Here is a 23,757-nt window from a genome sequence, read left to right as displayed (position 1 = left end):
AAACCCAAATATCCATAAAATAGCATGCCATACAGTAGTCCTTATCCACGGTTTTGTTTTCCATGATTTCAGTTACTTACAGTCAAACAGTCCAAAAATATTAAATGGAAAATTCCAGAAATAAACAATTCCTGTTTTAAATTGTGCACCATCCTGAGTTGTGTGATAAAATATCTCACAGTCCCTCTCCATCCCGCTTGGGATGTGAATTATCCCTTTGTCCAGTGTGTCCACGCTACATATGCTGGCCAGCTAGTTAGTAAAAACAAACTTCAGCTGTAGAGGATCCCGAACCATTGTCATTGTCATGACTCAGTGATCCAGGATCACCCGAAGCAGATGGTCCTCCTGAGTTATTGTCTGTTCAACAGCCTAACGCTATGTCACAATGCCTACTTCATCTCAGCACCTAAGTGTTTTGTCACCTCTTATCACAAGGGTGACTAAAATAACAATATTTTAAGACCACATTCACATAACTTTTATTATAGCACTAGTGACCCGGTGCACAGATTCGTACACATTGAAAGGAAATTAATTAGAAGGTGGCTGGCAGGTGGGCGTGGACAATACGGGCTGGACACTCCCTAGAGCCAACCTCCTGTGGTCCCTCCCTGGCATCTGTGGAGTGAGCGAGGTCTCTCCAGAAGGTGGGGTCCTGCATTGAGCGTCTGCCCCCTGATGGTCAGTGCACGTCATAGCTATTGGTCTTTCGGTCACTTAGGCTTTTATATATATAGATAACTGTCCCATTATTATTGATCTTACTGTGCCCAATTTACAAATTAAACTTTATCATAGGTATGCATATATAGGAGAAAACAGTCTATACATGGTTTTGTTCTATCCATGATTTCAGGCATCCACTAGATGTCTTGGATCACATCCCCCCACTGACAAAAGGCGACTATTGTACTATTAGCAGTAAAGATGGATACTTTTTATGGAATGATCAAAAATACATTGTTATCTATATGTCTATAATAGTATATACAGTACAATAAGTTTTTGGTTAAAAAAAGGGAAGGTAAATAACTACTCATTTACTGTCTATGCTTTAATAAACTAATAACTATCTTTATGGGGGTGGGACTGAGAACAGATGGGGGGAAAATGGATGTTAAATAATTGAATGGAATGAAAGTTTATGACTCGAAGACATCACATTTTATATCCATGTACATGTTATTTTTATTTTTTATATTCTTAATCCCACCCTAGGATATGTTTATATTGATTTTCAGAGAGAAAGGGAAGGAGAGAGAAACACCAATGTGAAAGGGAAACATTGATCAGTTGCCTCCCATATATGCCCTGACAGGGATTGAATCAGAAACCTAGGTATGTGCCCTGACTGGGAATTGAACCGCAACCTGTTGGTGCATGGAATGATACTCCAAGCAGCTGAACCACCCAGCCAGAGCATCCATGTACATTTTAGTGCTGACTTGTTTGGTGATGATTAGGGAAATGGTATTTTATATTGGTAGGTGCTGGGTGAAAAAGCTGAGAAGCCAGACCCGAAGGAAGTTTAGAATGCAGATCTAATGCTGATGAAGTTCACTGCAGCTGTTGCCACCCCTCTAGTCACACTCACAGAGGCTAACACTCCATTAAACTGACTGAGTCAAACCACATATCCAGGCAGACTAGAATAAAAAGAAACAAAGACACAAAGGAAACCGATCAGCTATTTAATTAGGTTCTTCGTAAGAAATTTAGAACACCAGTTTGTGAGGATAAAGCCCATTGGTGAAAGCAAACACAGAGCGGAGGTAGCCCGAGAGCCAAGGAATTGCTTTGATTTTTGGCTGAATTTCCGAGTCCATGGCTTTCTGGTCAACCTTGTCCTGGTCTGTAATCTCGTATTTCTCTTTCTCTCTGTCGAAGACCTCATCCACCTGGTGTCTGGGCTTTCGCAGCTGCTTCTTGAAGTAAGCATCAGTGAGATGTGTGGGGATGTCACACCACTGACATCAGTCTTGGTGGAGGTGGCGATGATGAATTTCTGGTGTGTTCTACACAGAGGAACTCGATTAAGGGACAGAGATCAGGTCACAGGTAGCAGGCCACTGCTCAGCTGCTTCAGGAAAACCACCCGCTTGCCTCTAGGGTGCCAGTGAGGACCATCAGAATGGTCCCGGGAGTGATGCTGGCCAGCAGTTTTCTCATTTGCTCACAAGGGTTTCTTGCCGTGGCTCAACAGCTTTTGAGACACATCTTCAGTAGGATAACACCTAGGCATTTTGCGAAGTTTAGCCACTCGGGTACCACCAACTGGTATTGTGACACTAGCAAGAACTTTCTCCTTTTTGTTTTCAACCCTCGGTTTAGCTACTGAATTCTTCCACGTGGCCTTTTGGGAATATCTGCCAATGCCTCAGACTAGGACAGGGTTTCAGCCGCAGTGGGGCTTCCCTATCTTGGGCATCTTGGCCGTGAGGTTACCCTTCTTAACCTCGCCACCAGCATTGGCCTTCTTGGCTTCAGGTTTCTTCTCCTTAGTATCCGGCTTCTCAGTTTTTCACCCACCTTATTGCAAGATGAGGAAGAGCAAGGAAATCTTTGTGTATTAATAAACATCTCTTGTGGCGCCTATGTAAATTAATTTTGCCAAATAGAAAGAACACACCAAATTAATGATATAAGTAAGAATGCAGAACAAGCCTATGTGGTCAAGTCTATGCTTAAGGGGTAGGAACTGGCAGGAGGGGCAAAGCAAGCAGGAATGATACTGGCCCTGCTGCCGTTTGACTTAGCACATCATTTACCACAGTCATAAAAGAGACAAACAAAGCAAAACAGCAACAAAATCTCCAAATATTTGGCATTCTTAAATAAATTTTAAAAAGACAGAAACACCCAATTTAATACTAGTCTCTAAAATATAAATGAAGACCTGAGCCCTTCTTGTAAGCTGCTAACAACCTAAAGCACACAACTTTGTTCCTAATTTTTCAGTATTGACATCTACAGATGGATGACAATGCCTGATATGTGGTAATTATGTAAGGAACAAACTACTATCTTGGCAACTTTTCTTTTTTCTCTCTCTCTTTCTAAAGACCTTCGTATTCTTTGAAGAGCTCAGTTGTTCTCAAGTATGGCCTCTCCTGCAAAACAGTGAAAGTACTAATTCTTGTCCTAGTGGTTTTGTGTCTGAGTTCTCCTTTCACAACTGGTAATGGTTGAAGCTGGATGAAAGGTACTCCAGGTCCTTTTACTCTTCTCTCCAATTTTGTATATAGCTGTCTTTGGTATCTAAAGGGGATTGGTTCCAGGACCCCCATGGACACCAGAATCCAAGGATGCTCAAGTCCCTTATATAAAACGGCACCGTATTTGCATTTAACCTATTTACATCTTCCCATATACTTTAAATCATCTCTAGATTTTCTAAAATACCAAATATAATATAAATTCTACGTAAATAATTGTTATACTGTATAGTTTAGGGGATAATGACAAAAAAATCTGTACACGTTCAATACAGAGGCAGCAATTATAGGCCTAACTACATAGTACACATCAACCACAGCATAACATTTTTTTATCTGAATATTTTTTATTTGCAATTGGTTGAATCTACAATGCAGAATCTGCAAATGCAGAATCTGCAAATGCAGAACCTGCAGATACAGAGGGTCGGCAGTATATGCTTAAATTTCTATAATTTAAAAATGTATATAGAGGGCTATCTAGAGTATCAAAGAGACATTGTCAGTGCTTTTATGCAATGACATAAGGCTTAGTCTAATTTTAACTAGTTTCCAAACTTGAAGGCTACTTTGAGGCTGTGTTCAATTTTAAAGTCCATGCCACCAGTATAAATGGCAGACCATCGGAAAGCGGGTACTGGAGTTGGCTGCCTGGAACCAAGGAGAGTTATCTTTTGTGGTTATGAAGCTGGTGTTTTCTGTCTTTACTAGTGAGGTTAGGTTCCTCAATGCCAAGTAGCAATGAAGGGAGCCAGAGTCTCCATATTATTTGCTACACTCAGTGTGCATATCAAAAACAGATCCAAAAGCTATGGCAGCTGAAAAATATTTGTTTTAATCAGTGTTTGGGAAACAAATGCTGGTATTTGGCTTCAAGGTTGGCTTCTTCAGCATTGATATTGGCAGATCCAATTCACTTGTATTGATTTTAAAAATCCCACATGGACTTACTCGGAAAAACTGCTTGGTACAATTGCACATTTTTATTTCCTGGAGGTTCCTTTGCATTTGTTTGGCTCTGGTATCATGATTATTTAAAACATTTTCCCTTTAAATATAAGAACAAACTTGTTACATATAGTCATACATATGTATTTAACAAATAATTATTGATCTACTAGTATGAGGCACTTTTCTTAGAACTCTGGAAAAATATAAAAATGAATCCGATAAGTATTGTCCTCTCAGCAAAGTTTCAGCCCCATAAGGGGCACATGTTATGGGCCAGGCATTGCTCTAGGTGCTGGGGAATCAGAGGTAAACATGCAAAGTTCCTGACTTCATGCTGCTCCACGTAATCAAGACAGCTAAGTAGAATAGAGAAGGATTTGTGGAGAAAATGACTTTGAAGCTGGAGTTATAAAGGACCAATTAGAGTTAGCCAGACAAAGTGGAGTGGAATCAAAGGTTTTGTTGTTTTTTTAATGTTTTTTAAATTATTTTATTTTATTTTATTTTTAAAGAGGAAGGGAGAAGGATAGAGAGATTGAGACATTGATGAGAGAGAAACATTGATCAGCTGCTCCCTGCACATCCCCTGCTGGGGATCGAACCTGCAACCAGGGTATGGGCCCTGACCAGGAATTGAACCTGGTGACCTCTTGGTGCATGGGTTGATGCTCAACCATGCCACACCCTCTGGACTATCTACTTCTCTTAATTTCAGAATTGAGTCATTAATTCTCATTATTTGTGGGTTTTTTTTTTAGAGTGTTTACCTATTTCCCCATCTTTCGTGACCCAGGCTTGGTGCATTGAAACTAGATGTTGGATCTTCTGAGACAGTGTATTTACAAGAAACCCTCCCAGATGTGCAATCACTGGGCTCATGGGCATGTGTATTTTCAGTGCTGATGCATAGGGCCAATGACACTCCAGAGAGGCTGGTCACTCTGATGTCCATTTGAGGAAAAGCCTGATCCCTGAGCATCTCCTCCTGTAAGATCTGGTCCTGGGCCATCTCACCTGCACCCTGTGTGCCCTTCTGCAGCCCATCCTTCTTCCTCTGCTCCAGCCCAGAGAGAACACACAAGAAGTCATTACAGGGGTGGGCAAGAGTAAGTTCAGTTGTTCATATGGAAAAAGATATGCAGGTTATGATTATTACACAAAAGAATAACTTACAAGAATAAGCTGTGTTTCATATACTCACAACTGTAATCCTGCTTTTGTCACCCCATATCCAAGGCGACTGCAACAAGGGAGAGAGGCCAGAACTCAGTCTGAGGGCACCTTCATGGGAACAAAAGGCAGGGAGGCTTCTAAGCACCGAGGACAGGTTGCACTATGGGGAGGGGTGTGTCCAACACTTTGGGTTTGTTTCCAGTGGTTTTCCTCTGTGTTTTCTATTTAGTACCCATCACAGTTAGGCTTCTACCCTCCTATGGAGAAATATGGATAGTAAGTATGCCCCCACCCCCAGCCTGCCTTGACCATACTTTAGGTGTCACCCCAGCAGAATCTGGGTGGTGTGGGCACCTCTGTTCTTAAAAGAACATTTAAATAAGACCCAGAGTCTAATAATATAATACCCAATATTTCTGGATTTCAATCCATGCCCCTCCCTCCTAGCCTTCAGTAACAGGTGTTCCTCCCCTCCAGTGTCCTCAAGAAGAACAACGGGTAGAGCCACAGGCCCTGATCCCAAAGCTGCCACCTCACGCAGGGGCTGCTGGGCCAGGAACCCTGTTCCCCGGAGTTCGCCCTCTGCTGGGCGAGATGTACAGCTAGTTCCCCGACAGCTATGAGGCCTGGCTAAGGAGAAGGGGCCACTGCCGGTCAATATGCATTATTAGCAATAACCAAACACTGGAAGTAACTCAAATGTCCCTCAACTGAAACATGGATGAATAAACTATGCTGTATTCACACAATGGAATATTATTCAGTAATGAAAAATAAATGACATTCTATATCCATGCCACAACATGGATGAACCTTAAAAACATTATGATAAGTGAAAGAAACCAGACACTAAAGGTTCCACATTCCATCATTTAATTTATATCAAATGTTCTAAGTAGGCCAATCCATAGAAATAGTAATTTTGTGTTTACCAAGGCCTTGGTACTTAGGGGAAATGTGATTATCTCCTAATGAGTAAGGTATTTTTGAGGGATAATATAAGGCTTCTAAAATGGATTGTGGTGATGGTTCACTGTTCTATGAATATACCAAAAAAACACTGAATTTCACACATGAAAGTGTGACTTGTACTGTATGTGAATTATGTCTCAATAAACCTGTTACAGTAACTTAAAGGTTACATTGTGCATCATAAAAATATAAAGTGATATTCCAGAAGGAAGTAAACAACCTTTTCAATCACTTGAAAAGATCTGAACTAGCGTCATGGAAACCCACAGGAATGTTCTAGGTACCATGACATACTGAAATATTCACGAGGATTTTCATGTTGCAATTAAAAAGAACACATACCTAAACTTTAAAATAGTACTCACAAGAGTCAGAAAGGAATTATCATGACGCAAGGGAAGAGCTATGATCACATGGATCCACAACCTAGATATGAAATCAGGCCCAAATTTATTTTTGCTTCCTCCCAATTATCAATTGGGTTGCTTTACTTGACATAAAAAGTAAAGCAACCCAATTGATAATCTCTTTAAAAAGCACCAGTTTGTGAAAAATCAAAATATTAAGAAATAAGTATTTTGCAGTCATGAAGGATGGACTCTTCTAGATTCCCAGTTTGAAAACGAAGGACTTCTGAAGGTTCCATTTTACAAGCATTGGAGTGAGTTTCCTCCTTGTGGTTAGAGTGGAGCGCAGAAGTGACAGATGCCTTAAGGATAAAACTTAAAAGAATCTGTACTGCACAGTGTGGCTCAGTAGTTGAGTGTTGTTGGTTCGATTTCTGGTCAGGGCACACACCTAGGTTGCAAGCTTGATCCCGGCAGGGCTGTTCAGGAGGCAGCCGATCCATGTTTCTCTCTCTCTCCCTCTCTAAAATCAATAACAACATTTTTTTTAAACCGTAAAAGAATCCAACCGTGTTTTTTAATGGCTGTCAACCCTGAATCTAATCCTAAACTACACATAAGATAATAGACATACATGCGAATTAACCCAAACTGTAGGCAAAGTAAGGAATGATCACAAAAAATTCATCAGGCTTTACCTTCAAGGAATAACCAATACAAGTATAAAGACATTCCAGATTTGTCAAAATAGTGTGTGCCTGTCCTTCATACCAATCTTTGTCCAGCTCTCATTCCCGGGACTATCACTCACATAATTCACTGCACCACTCACCAGCACCAAGGTGCCTGAGGGCCAATGCCACCCAAGACCTGGCTACTACTTCCAACTCCTCATCTTACACCTGTTACTGAAGGCTAGAAGGAAGGGGCATGGACTGAAACCTGGAAATATTGGGTATTATATTATTAGACTCTGGGTCTTCTTTAAATGTTCTATTTTAGCTGGATTTTCTGACACTACTCAATGGGTGAGGGTCCTGCTGATTACTGCCAGGTGAGTGTAGACATCCAGGTTCCCCACTTGGCCTTTAACCCCCGAGAGTGAGGTTCTCCTTACTGCTGGGGTTAGGGTGTAGCGTTCCAGCTCCCCCCAGCAGGGCTCTGGTGACACCTCTGTGGTAGGGACCATTGTGAATGCTTCATGAGTGCTCACATGGGACCTCACTGACCCCACGGTAACTCATTGCCACTGAGTGATGGAGAAAGCCTCCTCTGACCCCACCCCAGTGGACAGAGGCCGCACCTCCTCTTTCCTGCTGAGTGGGGGATGGAGTCCATGCTCTTCTCATACTTGACTGACACCAGGGAGTGGAGGCATGAGTCCTAGTGTCCAGCGGGAATGAAATGTCCTGGCTCCCTACTGAGCCTTCTCTGATACCACCACCTTCTGCAGGCCTCGGGCCAGAGGGGACTGGAAGGACCCGTTACAACCCACACCAGCCCAGCCCGTCCTCTGGGACTCTGAATGCCACCCTCATGCCCATCTGATGCTGCTGAGTGTGTGCAGGGGAGAATTCTGCCAACCAGAGGGGAGGATGGGGAAGCGGGATGGGAATGGGTTTTTCCCCTTCTGGAACTCTGAAAGCTGGTAAAGATTGCCAAGCCCAGGAAGCACAGGCACATCTGCCCCTTGCTGGTTGGGGAAGCCCAACTGAACTCTCCAAACCACAGAACTCACTATGTGTCCCTGGCTTGTCCATTGTCTCTCCCTTTACTCAATAAATACATCTGCAGCTGGATCTAGAGCCTTCTTCCCACCACTGTGTGCTTTGAGTAGGTGACTTCATCTCTCTGAGCATCAGTTTCCTCATCTGTAAAATGGGGATGACAATAATATCACTTTCAAAGCTTTTCCAGGATTTAATGAGAAAATAAGAAAAGCCCTCAGCAAAGGGGAATGTTACTATTGCTGCTCTCCTCATACCCTCCCCGCAACCTCGTCTGAGAGCACTAGTCCTGCTGGTTATTTTGGGCTTGACCAGGGAGAATGGCTAAGGTTACAGCTAGATCCAGCAAGAAATAGGCTCTGGGCCCTTGGAGAAATCACTGGCCCTCACTAGGCCTCTGTTTCCCCATCTGTGGAAGACTGGAGCTGTAGTGTAAATACAGACATCAGTGCCTGGTACATTTATAGTGCTGACTGTATGCCCCACACTTATCTGCTTCCCACCAACCCTCTGGGCCCTCAGTGTCATCAACAGCCCGACTGTACAGAAAGGGACCGTCCAGTCACACAGCGAGTATTAGTTCTTGGCTTGAACCCCATTTCATGTCTGAGTAGCTTAGTCCCCTTGGGACACTGGGCTAACTTTGAAGGGGCTTCCTCTCCCTCTCCCACCTCCTTTCCAGCTTCCATTGGGAGGTGTTCCCCGCAGGAAGTTAGCCCACCTCCAAAGGCTCAGCACAAAGGCAGTGAGTAGGGCTGGGCTCTGTCTCCACCTGGTCTGAAAACCAATGAGAAAAAACGTAAGAGTGGGCCTGGATGGGAGGGCATCTGGGAGACCACGCTGCCTCTCTGGGCCCGCAGAGAGCCACCAAAATGAGATTCACTTCCTTCAGCAATGTGAGCACCTACTGTGTGCTTGATACTGATAAGAGGCCCTAGGGGTGGAGAGGAAGAAGTGGGACTCATCCCTGACTGCCAAGAGCTCACCCCACGTCACAGAAGCCCCTGTATGTGGGAAACTTACTATGTGGTTGTTTCCTAATTCTCATAACAAGCCATGGGGATTGTTATTATCCCCAAGTGACTACCTGAAAAATGAGGGCAACAGGTAGCAGGTGATTCATCCTGGATTTAGAACTAGAACTGGTAATGTATTTTTATTTTTGTCTTTTTTTTTTCCTAGAGGAAGATTACAGTTTGTGAAAATTCATTGAGCTATTCAATCATGATATTCAAGATTTTTCTGTACATATACAGAATATATGTGTATAATACTTCAATTAAAAGTAAAAAACAAACACTGTTTCAAACATGTTATGAAAATCTCAGCATTGACCCATGGTTGCAGACAGGGTAGCTGGGTAATCTATCACAAATCCAATTCACCTCTAGACCCAAATGCAGCCATTACAGCGGGGCTTGTAGAGTCCCTGTTTCACAGCACCAGAAACCCCAGATTGCTGCAGGAGCTTCCTAATGTCCACGCTCACTGAACCTCATGGCCAGGACTGCCCATAGCAGCATTGTCCAGCACTCACTCTGAATCCTCGGGTACAGACAGGAGACTCTCCTAAGCACAGGAAAAACTTCACTCTTGTGGCATTAAAAAAATATGACACTGGATTTTATTGTCAACTCTTTTGTCCACCTGATAGACTTTAATTGTCCGTGATTTTATCCACGTTCATTGAGCACATTTTTGCATGTACTGCCCCTTTCAGGAATCCTCACACATACAGAAAATGAGAACTCAATAACATAGTGGTGAAGGTTATACCGGTGGCTTACTCCTTCCTCCATTTCCACTTCTTCCTTAATAAGAGGATTCTAATTTTTTTGTTAATCCTCACCCAATGATATTTTTCCATTGATTTTGCGAGAGAGTGGAAAGGAAGGGGAGAGACATAGAGAGAGAAACATCGATGTGAAAGAGACACATTTATTGGTTGCCAGGGATTGAGCCTGCAACCGAGGCATGTGCCCTTGACCGGAATCAAACCTGAGACGCTTCAGTCCGAAGGCTGACGCCCTAACTACTGGGCAAAACGGCCACGGTGAAGATCCTACTTTTATTTCAGGAGAGTGAGGTGATCATTTAAATGAAGCGCTGATACATGACTACGTTTATTAAGACCAGGGTAGTGGAGTCGCCCTTCTGAGAGCTGGAGCACCCCATTAGCACCATCGAGCTCCAGAGGATGCCCAGGAGGCTGCTGCCAAAAAGCGGGGCCTGCAGTGTCAGGCCGTGCCTCCCCCGGCGAGCCACGTGATGAAGGGGGTGTGGAAGCGCGTTGGAGCAAAGCCTCCTGCAGGCCCTGGCCCTCAGAGAAGAGGCCGAGCGCGGAGTCTGGCCTGAGTGAGGATTGGCACATGTTCACCAGCACAGCCTCCCCGGTGAGGCTGGAGGACGGCCCGCTGAGACAGAGGGCTGGGCCAGCTGGAGGCCCAAAGAGCTGCTTTAACAGACCCCGCAGTGGGAGCCCGGAGAGCCTGAAGTTGGACTGCCATGCCCTGGGGTACCAACTGGGACAGCTGGAGAGCATATGGCCTAGGCCTCTTGCTCCCCCAGACTGCCTGCAGCCCTTCTCCCGTCCTCCCCCCTAAACTCCCCTCCTACAGGACTTTGCTGCTGAGTAGCACCTCCCCAGGACACAAGGCCCAACCCCCCACGCCCAGGCCCACTGTCTCCCGGAGCAGCTGTCCCTTCCCCAAACAACAGAAGGACTTTGAGTTGGTGGTGTGGGTGCCCGAGGCTGAGGGCCCCCCGAAGACAAGGTCACTGGTGGGTGCTGAGGACCGGGACGATGCAGGAGGAGGAGGAAGCCCCAAGGCGGCAGCAGATGCTGCGGAAGGCCGCTGACTCCGGGCTTGCCACGGACTGGGCGGCTCCTGGCAAAGAGGAGCTGGAGAAGGAGCACCCTGCGCCAGCTCCTTGTCCCCTCCACCCCTGGGAAGCAGTGCCCCAGCCCTGACAGCCAAAGCTGAGTGCGGGGCCATCAGGAACAGCTCTGCTGCGGAGCCCCAAGCCGCGTGCCCTGAGCAGGCCGTTTCCTGCGGAGCTCCGTGCCCGAGGCGGAGAAGCGTGCTCTGTGGAGGGCAGCCAAGATGAAGTCCCTGGAGCCGGATGCCCTCTGCGCACAGATGGTTCTCAGCAAGTCCCAGGAGGGCCAGAGCAAGGTGGCCCTAGAGCAGCCTGCAGAGGCCCCCTTCCCCACAGCACCCACCCTCTGGGAAGACCTGGGCCCCAAGACCAGCACCTCCCCAGGACGCCGGTCCAGATTTTGCTGAGGTCCTTGGAAGCGTTTTCCAGCCCAGACCTGCAGGAGGAGGACAGAGAGGTGGGTGGCCATGATGCTTCTGGGCAGGACTTCGCCAGATGCCAAGGGCCCAGGAAGTGCCACTCTGCTGCAGGTGCTGCCCACGGTGGCCAGGGTGCTGGGTGGGGAGCTGGCTGGGCCTGCTGCTCTCCCAGAGGCTCCAGGTATACTCCTCCAGACGTGTGGTAAGGGTCCTGCCAGCTCTAACACCACCCTTGCCCGGAGTCTTTTAACCTGGGTGTTGGCATTGTAAAGAAATCCCTCAGGAGTTCTGACCCCTAACTGTCCTGTTCCCAATCGGGACCTCTAGTAATGTTTGTACAATCCAAGACTCTGTTTTGTGGTTTAAGGAGAAAATTGACTATGTTTTACCTTTAAAAAAAAAGGGGGGGGGGCCCTGGGCGGTGTGGCATAATTGGTTGAGGCCCCCTTGCTCCAGCACCCAGAGCTTGAGGGTTTGATTCCCAGTCAGGGCACATGCCGGGATTCTGGGCTCTCTCCCTCTCTCTTCCCCTCTTCCCAAAATCAATAAAAACATTTTAAAAGTTTTTAAAAAAGAAAAGTTGCTTTCTTGATTTCTTTTTTCTTGGTGTAGATCAGACAGGAAAACCTGGCCATGTGCATTACAGAGGTTAGTTACCGTCTCCTTGGGGGCTGGAAGGATAGTCTCTTACCACCTGATGACAGGTTCAAGAGGCACTCAGATACGAACCCATCAGTATAAACTGTTGGGAGGGGACCTTTTCTTCAACGGAGACTTTTCCTCTTGGATGAAGAGTTTTGTAGTTGCCAATCAAGGTAAGACTGGAGAGGCCCATCCTCCAGGAAAGGTTCACGCCTTCTGGCCATGAGTAGTGTCCTGTGCTCTTGCTTATAGCTTCCCTTGTCTTGAGCATAGTTTCCCATCTGGTTTCCGAAAGCCAACAGAAGAAAAGGTTTGTGCAAACAGGACCCTGCATGACCCGCACCTTACAGAGCTTTCGTTTCTGTAACTGCAGCTGGCCTCAAGAGAAAGGAAAGTGGTGCATGTTCTGGGGCCGTCACCTGCCGAGGAAAAGGACCCTAATGCTAAGGAAATTGAATCTTCCTTGCTGGCTTTCATCTAGAGAACCACTCTGATTCCAGCTTTAGCCAGGAATGACAATTAATGGTGCAGTGAAAGAAAACGATTTTCTAGATAAAGAACCATGGCTGTGTTTTTACATGCAATTGTATTCCCTTTAGATGGTACAGGTTGGCGTCATGCGTTGGGGGTGTCTATGTATAAGGTGGTTTAGTGTGATTGTGTGTGTGTGCGTGTGCGTATGTCTTTACCCTGGAGTCATATCCCTAATATACAGCAAAATTGCAAGTGTCAACTTTCTCAATAAAACATCCCCTCACCATTGCTTCTTGGGTGTAAATGTGTCCTCATTCCAGTAACTCTGAGTGTAACTGCGATGTCATTCTGGCACTAAACAGCAGAGTTACCATCAGATCCCACAATCTAGGGACAAAGTCCTTTTTAATACTGTCCTTTCTTCACACACCAGCCAAACTTTGGGGGTCTCCAGACCACCCATGTTTCCAAAAGATTGGCTATAAACTCAGGGATTCCCATGATCCCCGTAGATTTTATAATTTTCTATAAATGCCTGATACAACTCAAGATAACAGTATTCTTATTACAGTTTTATTATAAAGCATACACATAGGGCGAGGTCTGGGAGGGCCCTGGAAGCAGAGTTTCCATGCCCCCCTCCCTGAGGCATCAGGGCACCGCCCCCTCCCAGCACATCAGTGTGCACATCCAACAAGAAAACTGCACTGAGCTTCGGTGTCCATGTTTGCTATGGGATTTCCATTCTGTAGGCATAATGGATTATAAAGCTTGGGCCACATGAATGAGGTCAATCTCTTTCTGCCCTTCCCTCTCCTGGTCTTCGACCATGGTTACTTGCAGCGGTGGGGAACCTTTTTTCTGCCAAGGGCCATGTGAATATTTACAAAATCATTCGCCGGCCATATAAAATTATCAACTTAAAAATTAGCCTGCTATATTGGGTCAAACATTTAATTAACTCACCCCTAATGCCATGGCAGAGCCAGACCAAATTATTTCAAGGGCCTTACATGGCCTGCAGGCCGGACGTTCCCACTCCTGCTTTATGGCAACATGATCATACCTGTCTGAGCATCGATATCTGGTGTAGCATTAATATAACAGATACAGCAAGAGTACCAATGTGAGCATACCTGATAGTTGTATAAGCAAGTGTAGGGTACAGATAATAGGTGTTTAGCTCAAATGTATTTCCCAATACATTTGATTATCAATATCAGTATTATAATTTTACCAACGATGCCAGGGTCGATGAAGAGTTTACAGCTATCTTTAATCTCCCACGTGGTCTAATTTAACAAATAAGCTCTGGTTGCGATTTCATTACTTAAATCATTCATTTATTCTTTCATTCAACGTTTATTGAACACTGGAGAAATGTCATGCTCAGACATGGTATCTGCCTGGGAGAAGGTCATTTGGTAGAAGAGTCTGGGACAGTAACAAATTGAAGTCTACCTCCATGTTCATCACGAATCTTACGTGGTTGCATATTAGAATCACCTGGACCTTAAAAAAATGTAGGAGCACTTTACTAGAGCACTGGATCTCAGAAATGCAGGAAACCTTAGGATACTGCACAGCCTTGCCCAGGAGTGCTCTTCAATGGCACTAGGCATAAAGCCACCTCGGGTGTTTGCTAGAATTCAGATTCTTGGGCTCCATCTCCTAAACTACTTGGACTCAAAGCTCCAGGGCAGGAGAGAATCTACATTTTTATTAAGGATTTTGGGTGATTCTGGTGTGACTGGCCCATGGACCTCATCTTACTGTGTTTACTAAACTCCAGGTTTTAAAGAAAGTGAATTGTTGGGGAGGAGGGGTGTAATCTGTAAAACACTTGTGATTGGTTGAAATTTATTGGACCACAGATGGTGTTGACTGCATTTTTTTAAAATTTCTTTATTGATTAAGGTGTCACATATTTGTCCTCTCCCCCCATTCCCATCCCACACCCCTCCCCACGGATGCCCCCACCTCCCTGTTGTCCTTAACCATTGGTTAGGCTCTTATGCATTCACACAAGTCCTTTGGTTGATCTCTCCCCCCTATCCCCACCCTCCCCTCCCCTCCCTCTGAGGCCCGACAGTCCGATCGATGCCTCCTTGTTTCTGGGTCTGTTCTTGTTCATCAGTCTATGTTGTTCATCATTTCCCCTAGATGAGTGAGATCATGTGTTACTAGAAATATACTTATAAGAACCGAATGTGAGACGAGCAATAATAGTTATGCTGACAGGCAAATGAATCAGTCTGTAGTGAGTTTCTTTCTGGACCAACAGATCTTTTGAGACCCAATTTCAATGTCCACCAGTTCCTTATGTGTACATGTCAGCACTGACTTTTCAGTTCTGGATGGTGGACAAATGGTGGTAATGCAGGTCCAACTCCCTCTGGTTTGGTCTCGCCCGGACCCAGGGGCGCGTGGCCTCCCCCGGACCCGGGGTACTGCATATTTTTAATGTGGCATTTCACTACTCACTTCCCTAGCACAGCCTTTATGACTGAAAATCACCATTGAGCCCAGTCCTAGCCACAAAATCAGACAAGAAGAAATAAAAGGCATCCAAATTGCAAAGGAAAAAGCAAAACTGTCATTGTTTGCAGATGACATGATATTGTATATAGAGAATCCTCAAGATTCCACCACAAACTACTAGAATTGATAAATGAATTCAATAAAGTAGCAGAATATAAAATAAATATGCAGAAATTGGTCACATTTTTATACACCAATAATGAACTATCAGAAAGGGAAACTAAGAAAACAATCCCACTTACAATTACATAAATAAAATACCTATAAATAAATTTAATCAAGGAGGTAAAAGAACTGTACTCAGAAAACTGTAAGATATTTAAGAAAAAACTGAAGATCCAAATAAATGGCTGCATATACTGTATCCATGGAAGGAAGAATTCGTATCATTAAAGTGTCCAAACTGGCACAGCTGGCATGGCCCAAGTGGTCATGGTTTGATCCCTGTGTGGGGTGTGCAGGAGGCAATAAATCGATGATTCTCTCTCATCATTAATCTCTCACTCTCTCTCTCTCTCCCCCACTTCATCTCTGAAATCAATAAAATACATTTTTAAAAACTGTCCAAACTACCCAAAGCAATGTATAGATTGCAATTTCTGTCAAAATACCAATGATATGTATCCTAATAATCCTAAAATGTGTATGGAACTACAAAAGACCCCAAATACCCACAGTAATCTTGACATAGGAATAAATGCTCAAAATCACTAATCATCAGAGTGATACAAATTGAGATTTGAGATTTCAACTCACACCTACCAGAATGGCTATCATCAATAAATCAACAAACAATTGCTGGGAGAGACTGGGATAGAGAGATGGAAACAAAACAGACTGGGCCTGAAGAGGCCTGGATGGAAGGGAGGGTGGGCAGAGGGTGGAGCAGCCCCCACTGGCAATCAGCAGGGACCTGAGGCTGCGTGCTGCTGGGCTGGGGCAGGGGACCTGAGGCTGCACTCCCCACCTGGTGGGGCTTGACAGGGGACCTCAGGCCACGCCCCACGCCCCAGCGCCAGGCTGAGGGACCTCAGGCCGCACCCCCCATCCAGCAGGGCTTGATGGGGGACCTCAGGCTGCACCCCCTGCCCCAGCGCCAGGCTGGGGGACCTCAGGTTGCACCCCCCACCTGCGCGGCTTGACGGGGGACCTCAAGGCGTGCCCCCCCCCCCCCGCCCCGGCACCAGGCCAGGGGACCTGACCTGAGGCTGTGCCCCCCACCTGGCAGGGCTTGATGGGGATGGGGCTGGCTGGGGCTGGGTCTCGCACAATTTTGAGGCACATGTGGGTGGGCAGGGACTTGACTCTGGTTCCCGTGGTGTGCCCCAGACTCTGACAGGAGGAAGATTTTCATATACATTTTACTAATTTTCTTTTATCTCTGACACTTCTATTATAGAGAAAGGGCAAATAGCAATATTGAAATATTTCCTCTAATTAATTCCCTTTTAATGTGCACGAATTTCATGCACCGGGTCACTAGTATTTATATAACACATAGACACGGACAACAGTGTGGTACTCAACAGTGGCCAGGCAAGTGCTACATAATGCAAAGTGAAGTCCAAGATCCTGTCCCCTGAAAAATTGTACTATTGATGTTTACTGTGCTGCAGATGGGGCTCTGAGAATCTGGGAGCTGATTCAAGGCTGATTGATGGGGCCAAAAAGACAAACAAACAAACAAACAAAACACACACACACACAAAAAAAACCCACACAACTTTAAATCTGGGAGGAGAGATACCAGGAAGAGCATGCAGATGGGGCAACATTTCCCAGTGTGTTCCACCCAAAGAGGGGCCATGGGAACAGGACCGGCTTTCAGGAATCCTTGCACTTCTGACCCTAGTGGGAAATTCACAATGTATGGGATCCTGTTCAAGATTATGTGATTCTTGCCCTAGCCAGCTTGGCTCAGTGGATAGAGCATCGGCCTGCGGACTGAAGGGTCCCAGGTTCAATTCTGGCCAAGGGCACATGCCTTGGGTTGTGGGCTCGATCCCCAGTGGGGGGGGGGTATGCAGGAGGCAGCCCATCAATGATTCTCTCTCATCATTGATGTTTCTATCTCTCTCTCCTCTCCTTTCCTCTCTGAAATCAATAAAGAAATATATTTTAAAAAAAGATTATGTGATTCTTGAGATTAAGCTATCCTGTTGGCTTAGTCCCACTTTTCCCAGTTGGCACAAGCATTGGAGGCTTGGGGACCAGTGCATGAGTTTGGGGACACCCTGAAAACACCTGCCAGGGTAGCAAAGTTATGGGAGAGGCTGAAGATAAGGAAAAGAAAGATGTGAAGGCCACAGTGGCAGCAGTAGCCTGAGCCCTCTTGGGAAGAAGCACTAGCGCTGGCCACTACAAACTGCCATTTGGAAGAGGACCTTCGGTTAGAAAGGGAAGCCCAGCTGGTACAGGTGGCTACTACTGAAGGGCTCTCGCAACGTCTGCAGAATAGTAATAGCTAACCTTCATGGTTAGCACCATTTATTCTAGTTATGTAATCTTTACCTACCTCCAACATCATGAAAACATTCTCCTTACTTTTATTACTATTATTACTATAATCAATTGTGATCCAAAAATATTAAATGGAAAATTCCAGAAATACTTGCACCGTCCTTCTCTGTACTGCCCAGGATGTGACTCATCCCTTTGTCCAGTATATTCACACTGTATATGCCACCTGCCCGTTTGTCACTTAGTAGTCATCTGGGTAATCAGATGGATGGTCGTGATTTGCAGTGCTTGTGTTCGGTAACCCTTATTTTACTTAATAATGGCCCCAAAGTTCAAGAGTAGTGATGCTGGCAATTCAGATATGCCAAAGAGAAACCTTAAACTTCATCATAGGTATGTATGTGTAGGGAAAACATGGTCTATATCGTGTTCAGTACTATCCACAGTTTCAGGATCCACGGGGGGTCTTGGAACGTATCCCTGTGGATAAGGGGGGACTGCTGTATCTGGCAAACCGTGGTGCTCCTTGATGTTGATTTTGTTTGCTCTCTGTTTGTGAGATTCGTCCACAAGGTTGCGTGCAGGTTATCTTGCTCATCCTCAGTGCTGTGTGGTACCCACTGGGTGAACATGCCTCACTTTATCCAGTTGGCCATTGATGGGCATTTGGGTAGTTTTACATCTGGGGCTTTTAGGAATAGTGGTGCTACGAACAGTCCATTTTGTGTGCGTACGTGAACGTAAGTACACATCTGTGTTGGGACTTCATAGAGGGAAAACTACGGAGTTCCAAGGTTTGAATGTATTCAGTTTTAGGAGATATGAACATAGTTGTCCAGAGCATTGTATCAACTTACTCAGCCCTTAGCACTGGAGTTCCAGTGCCTCCACACCCCCAGCAGCACTGCCCCTTTGGCCTCTTTCATGTTAGGCATCCTGGTGATGTGCAACAGTATCACACTGGGTTGTCAAATTGCATTTCACTGAAAACTAATGGGGTGGAGCATATATGTATTTGAGTTTTAGCAAGGAATATATCCTCTTTTGTGAAAAGTCTATTCACATCTTTTGCCCATTTTCTCTCTCTCTCTCTCTCTCTCTCTCTCTCTCTCTCTCTTTGATATGTATATGCAAAAAGCCTTTTCCACTACATGGCTTATCTTTTCTTTCTCTTAGTTGTGCCTATTGATGAACAGAAGTTCTTCATTTTAAAATAGTTGATTTTTTCCTTCATGGTTAGCACCATTTATTCTAGTTATGTAATCTTTACCTACCTCCAACATCATGAAAACATTCTCCTTTCTTTTATTCTAAAAGTTTATTGTTCTACTTTGCATAATTACATCCACAGTAAATCTGGAACTGGTTTTTGGATGAGTTTGAGGTCAGATGAAAGATTTCCATATGGAAAATTGGCCGGCATTATATACTGAAAAGATCACTAAATTTTTGTTTTCAGTCTAAGAATGAGGTATTTTAGCTGCAGTCATCTTAAGTGCTTGGTGTATAACCTGTAGCAATTTGTTCACTTATTCAGCAGCATTAAGTGAGGTCAGGCTTGGTGCCTAGCTCTGGGCTAGGTGCTGGGAACACGTGGGCACTGCCTTCAAGGTTCCCAGGGGAGTAGACACATGATAAACTGCCCACAGAATGGGTCTGTCCTATTCATCTATGTATTCTCCAAGCCTCACACTGTGCCCAGCACATAGTAGGAGCTCATTAACTAGCAACTGCTATGGGCAACAGGACAATATTATGTCGCTGGCATTTGGACTTTGTCAAATCACAGCCTGTTCCAGGTCCGAGCTATGTGACTCTGGGCATGTCACATCATCTCTCTGAGACTCAGTTTCCTCTTGGCGTAGGATGGGAACTCACATCGCAGGGTCCTGTGGGAGTTCAAGGAGCTAATCTGTGAAAAAAGCCTGGCACATGCTGAGTACTTGACAAGTTATAACTATTGGAGTTATGTTGTCACCATAATGTCATTGAACCCTGGTAAGCACTCAGGTCTCTGTTCACCTTCTGGACAATAAGAAGTACTGACCACATCAGCTCTGTGTCTCGTCCACACTGCGACCCAGGAATCAGGAACGGTGGTTGTCTTGGGTGGGTGCAGAGCAGCATCTAGTGGAGGAGAAGGAAAAGTGACTGTCACGAGGACATTGGGAAGAGAAGTTTTAAAGGCTGGGACAAAAGTTTGCAGAGAAGCCAGGAAGGTGGCTCACATGTGCTGGTGTCCCTAGCAGCGGGTGAGACAACATCACCTTGCTCTGAATTCTACTAAGTAGTTAAGATAGAAATAATGTCAGTCTTGGACATATATTTCCAGAGAACAGGTACAGAGGGAACACACCCACACTGCTTTCACTGGGTCAGGGGAATCTTTTTTATTTTATTTTATTCTTGACAGTATTAGAGATGTTCCCCACTCCCCTCCCCTTTTTCCACCACCAGGCCTTCCCCATGCTATTGTCTGTGTCCATGGGCTATGCATATATACATACAAGTTCTTTGGTTAATCTCTTTCTGCCCCCCTTCCCCCTGTCCCGAGATCTATTTTGTTCATCAGTTTATTCTGTTCATTAGATTCCACGTATAAGTGAGATCATGTGATACTTGTCTTTCTCTGACTGGCTTATTTCGCTTAGCATAATTCTCTCCAGGTCCCTCCATGCTGTCTCAAAGGGTAAGAGCTCCTTCTTCTTTTTTAAAAATATATATTTTAATTGATTTCTTAGAGGAAGGGAGAGGGAGAGAGAGGTAGAAACATCAATGATGAGAGAGAATCATTGATTGGCTGCCTCCTGCATGCCCTCTACTGGGGATAGAGCCCACAATCCAGACATGTGCCCTGACCGGAATTGAACCCGACGCTCTATCCACTGAGCCAAACCAGCTAGGGCAGAGCTCCTTCTTTTTTACAGTCGCATAGAATTCCAATGTGTAAATGTACCACAGCTTTTTTTTTTCTCATTTACTGATGGGCACTTGGGCTGTTTCCAGATCTTAGCTATTATAAATTGTGCTGCTATGAACATAGGGGTGCATATATTCTTTCTGATTGTTGTTTCAAACTTCTTCTTCTTCTTTTTTTTTTTTTTACTATCTCATCACTGTTTTGTGGTTGTTGTTGTTGTTGTTTTATATTTTGATCCTCTTCCTCCTCCTCCTCCTCCTCCTCCTTCTTCTTCTTCATTTATTATCTAAAGTTTTACATATGTCTCCTTTTTCCCTGTTTGACCCCCCCCCCCCAGCCATTCCCACCCTGGGGCAACCCCCCACCACCCCAGTGTCTGTGTCCATTGGTTATGCTAATATGCATGCATACAAGTCCTTTGATTGCTCTCTAGCCATCCGCTCCCCTGCCATTTGTCTCTGGATCTATTCTTGTTCATCAAGCTATGTTGATCATTATATATCCCACATATGAGTGAGATCACGTGGTATTTGTCTTTCTCTGACTGGCTTATTTTGCTTAGCATAATGCTCTCCAGTTCCATCCATGCTGTTGCAAATGGTAAAAGTTCCTTCTTTTTTATAGCGGCGTAGTATTCCATTGTGTAGATGTACTGCAGTTTTTTAATCCACTCATCGTGCATTAGACCTCTAGTTATTAATAACGAACTACAACGTTCACTAATGACTGATTACTATAATGGTGTTGCATTCATTTCCCTTACATGTCTTACGTGTAGATGCACCATTTCTCTCCACTAATACTAGCAACAAATATTTTAGCAGCCAATTGCCACGTCATTAGTCTTGGACTGACTTCTTTGGTGTGCGCAACAGGAAATATTTCGCTTTCGGAGAACAAGAAAAATAGGTTTATTTGCATTATATTTATTAATTTGTGCAGTTATTCAGTGTCTGGTAAGTTGATGTTTAAGAAAAAATATTAACTTTTATTAAAATGTTCTATTATTTTATGTTAACGATTACTCATTTATTTCAGCCCTTTGTATTGTCAGCCCCAAGAATTGTCAGTCACTCCCTTTCTATGCCCCTGATTCTATTATATTCACCAGTTTATTCTGTTCATCAAATTTTTTATTCACTTGATTTTTAGATTCACTTGTTGATAGATATGTATTTGTCGTCACTTTGTTGTTCATAATTTTATCTTTACCTTTTTCTTCTTCCTCTTCTTAAAGAATACCTTTCAGCATTTCATATAATACTGGTTTGGCGGTGATGAACTCCTTTAGCTTTTTCTTATCTGTGAAGGTCTTCATCTGCCCTTCAATGCTGAATGATAGCTTTGCTGGGTAGAGTAATCTTGGTTGTAGGTTCTTGCTATTCATCACTTTGAATATTTCTTGCCACTCCCATCTGGCCTGCATAGTTTCTGTTGAGAAATCAGCTGACAGTCATATGGGTACTCCCTTGTAGGTAACTAACTGTTTTTCTCTTGCTGCTTTTAACCTTTTGCACTCGGATGTTGAGTGTGACTCGACACGGTTAGCATTAGAATAAAGGAATTGAGAAAAAAGCAAGCGAGTGCAAAGGGTTAATATTCTGTCTCTGTCTTTTGCTCTTGGCATTTTAATTATGATGTGTCTTGGTGTGGTCCTCTTTGGATTCCTTTTGTTTGGGGTTCTGTGCGCTTCCTGGACTTGTAAGTCTATTTCTTTCACCAGGTAGGGGAAGTTTTCTGTCATTATTTCTTCAGATAGGTTTTCAATATCTTGCTCTCTCTCTTCTTCTGGCACCCCCATAATTCGAATGTTGGTAAGCTTGAAGTTGTCCCAGAAGATCCTTACACTATCTTCATATTTTTTTATTCTTTTTTCTTTTTGCTGTCCTGATTGGGTATGTTTTGTTTTGCTTCCTCTTATTCCAAAACACTGTTTCGATTCTCAGCATCCTCTACTCTACTGTCAATTCCCTGTAAATTATTCTTCATTTCAGTTAGTGAATCCTTCATTTCTGCCTGGTCCTTTTTTGTGTTGTTGATGTTCTCACTTATTTCCTTGAAATTCTCACTAAGTTCCTTGAGCATCCTTATAACCATTGTTTTGAACTTTGTATCTGGTAGTTAGCTTGCTTCCATTTCATTTAGTTCTTTTTCTGAAGATTTGTTCTTTCATCTGCAACATGTTTCATTGTCTCCACATTTTGGCTGCTTCCCTGTATTTGTTTCTATGTATTAGGTAGAGTTGCTATGGCTCTTGAAATTAGTAGAGGGGCCTTGTATAGTAGGTGCCCTGTAGGGCCCAGTGGCTCAGCCTCCCCAGTCACCTGAGCTGGGCAATCTAGGTGTGCTCCTGTATGGGCTGTGTGCACTGTCCTATTGTAGTTGAGCCTTGATTGCTATTGGCATCACTGGGATAAATTGACCCCCAGGCCAATTGGCTGTGAGGGCCAGCTTCAAATACAGTGGAAGGGTTTCTGTGCAGGAGGCACCCCTATGGAGCAGGACTTGCTTCAGTGGGGCTTTGGTGCTCACTGAGTCTGCCCCTTGAGTGTGTGGCTTGTGGATGTGGTAGAGTTGTTATCCGACGTGTCTGAAGTTATCCATCGGGTGCACTGGCTGTGGGGCCTCCCTGGAGGTACAAAGTCAGCCACTGCCTGGGCCTTGCCTATGGGACCACCTGACACGAGCTACAGAGTGATCTGCAGATAGCTGCTATGTGTGTTGGGCTTGGAGGTGCCTAGGAGAGGCCAAGCTGAGAACTTGGCAAACTGCTGCCAGTACTGGGCTGGGGCCACTTATAGAGAGGTATGGGGTACACTGAGTCCAGCTGCTACTTATTTGAGAAATTTTAGGGAAGTCTGAAGCCTAAGCCAGGACAGGCCATTCATGTGGAAAGCCACTACAATCAGTTTGGGTGAGCTGCAATTTGGGTGGGGAGAAGTCTCAGGGAAGGGCAAACAGCGTGGGCCAGGTTGAAGGAGTCTCAGATATGGTGCCTGCCAGTCAGCTCTGTGGTTGGGGAGGTTTCAGCAT

At 44.7% G+C, this 23,757-nt stretch overlaps 1 pseudogene; it reads right to left on the bottom strand.

Annotated features, from left to right (window-relative positions):
- Positions 1-1,718: 1,718 nt before the first annotated feature.
- Positions 1,719-2,524, bottom strand: LOC103293844 (60S ribosomal protein L6-like; annotated as a pseudogene).
- Between the last annotated feature and the right edge of the window lie 21,233 nt (positions 2,525-23,757).

This window comes from Eptesicus fuscus, chromosome 13 (assembly GCF_027574615.1).
Source record: "Eptesicus fuscus isolate TK198812 chromosome 13, DD_ASM_mEF_20220401, whole genome shotgun sequence".
Taxonomy (NCBI): Eukaryota; Metazoa; Chordata; class Mammalia; order Chiroptera; family Vespertilionidae; genus Eptesicus; species Eptesicus fuscus.
This window is presented reverse-complemented; position numbering and strand designations above follow the sequence as displayed.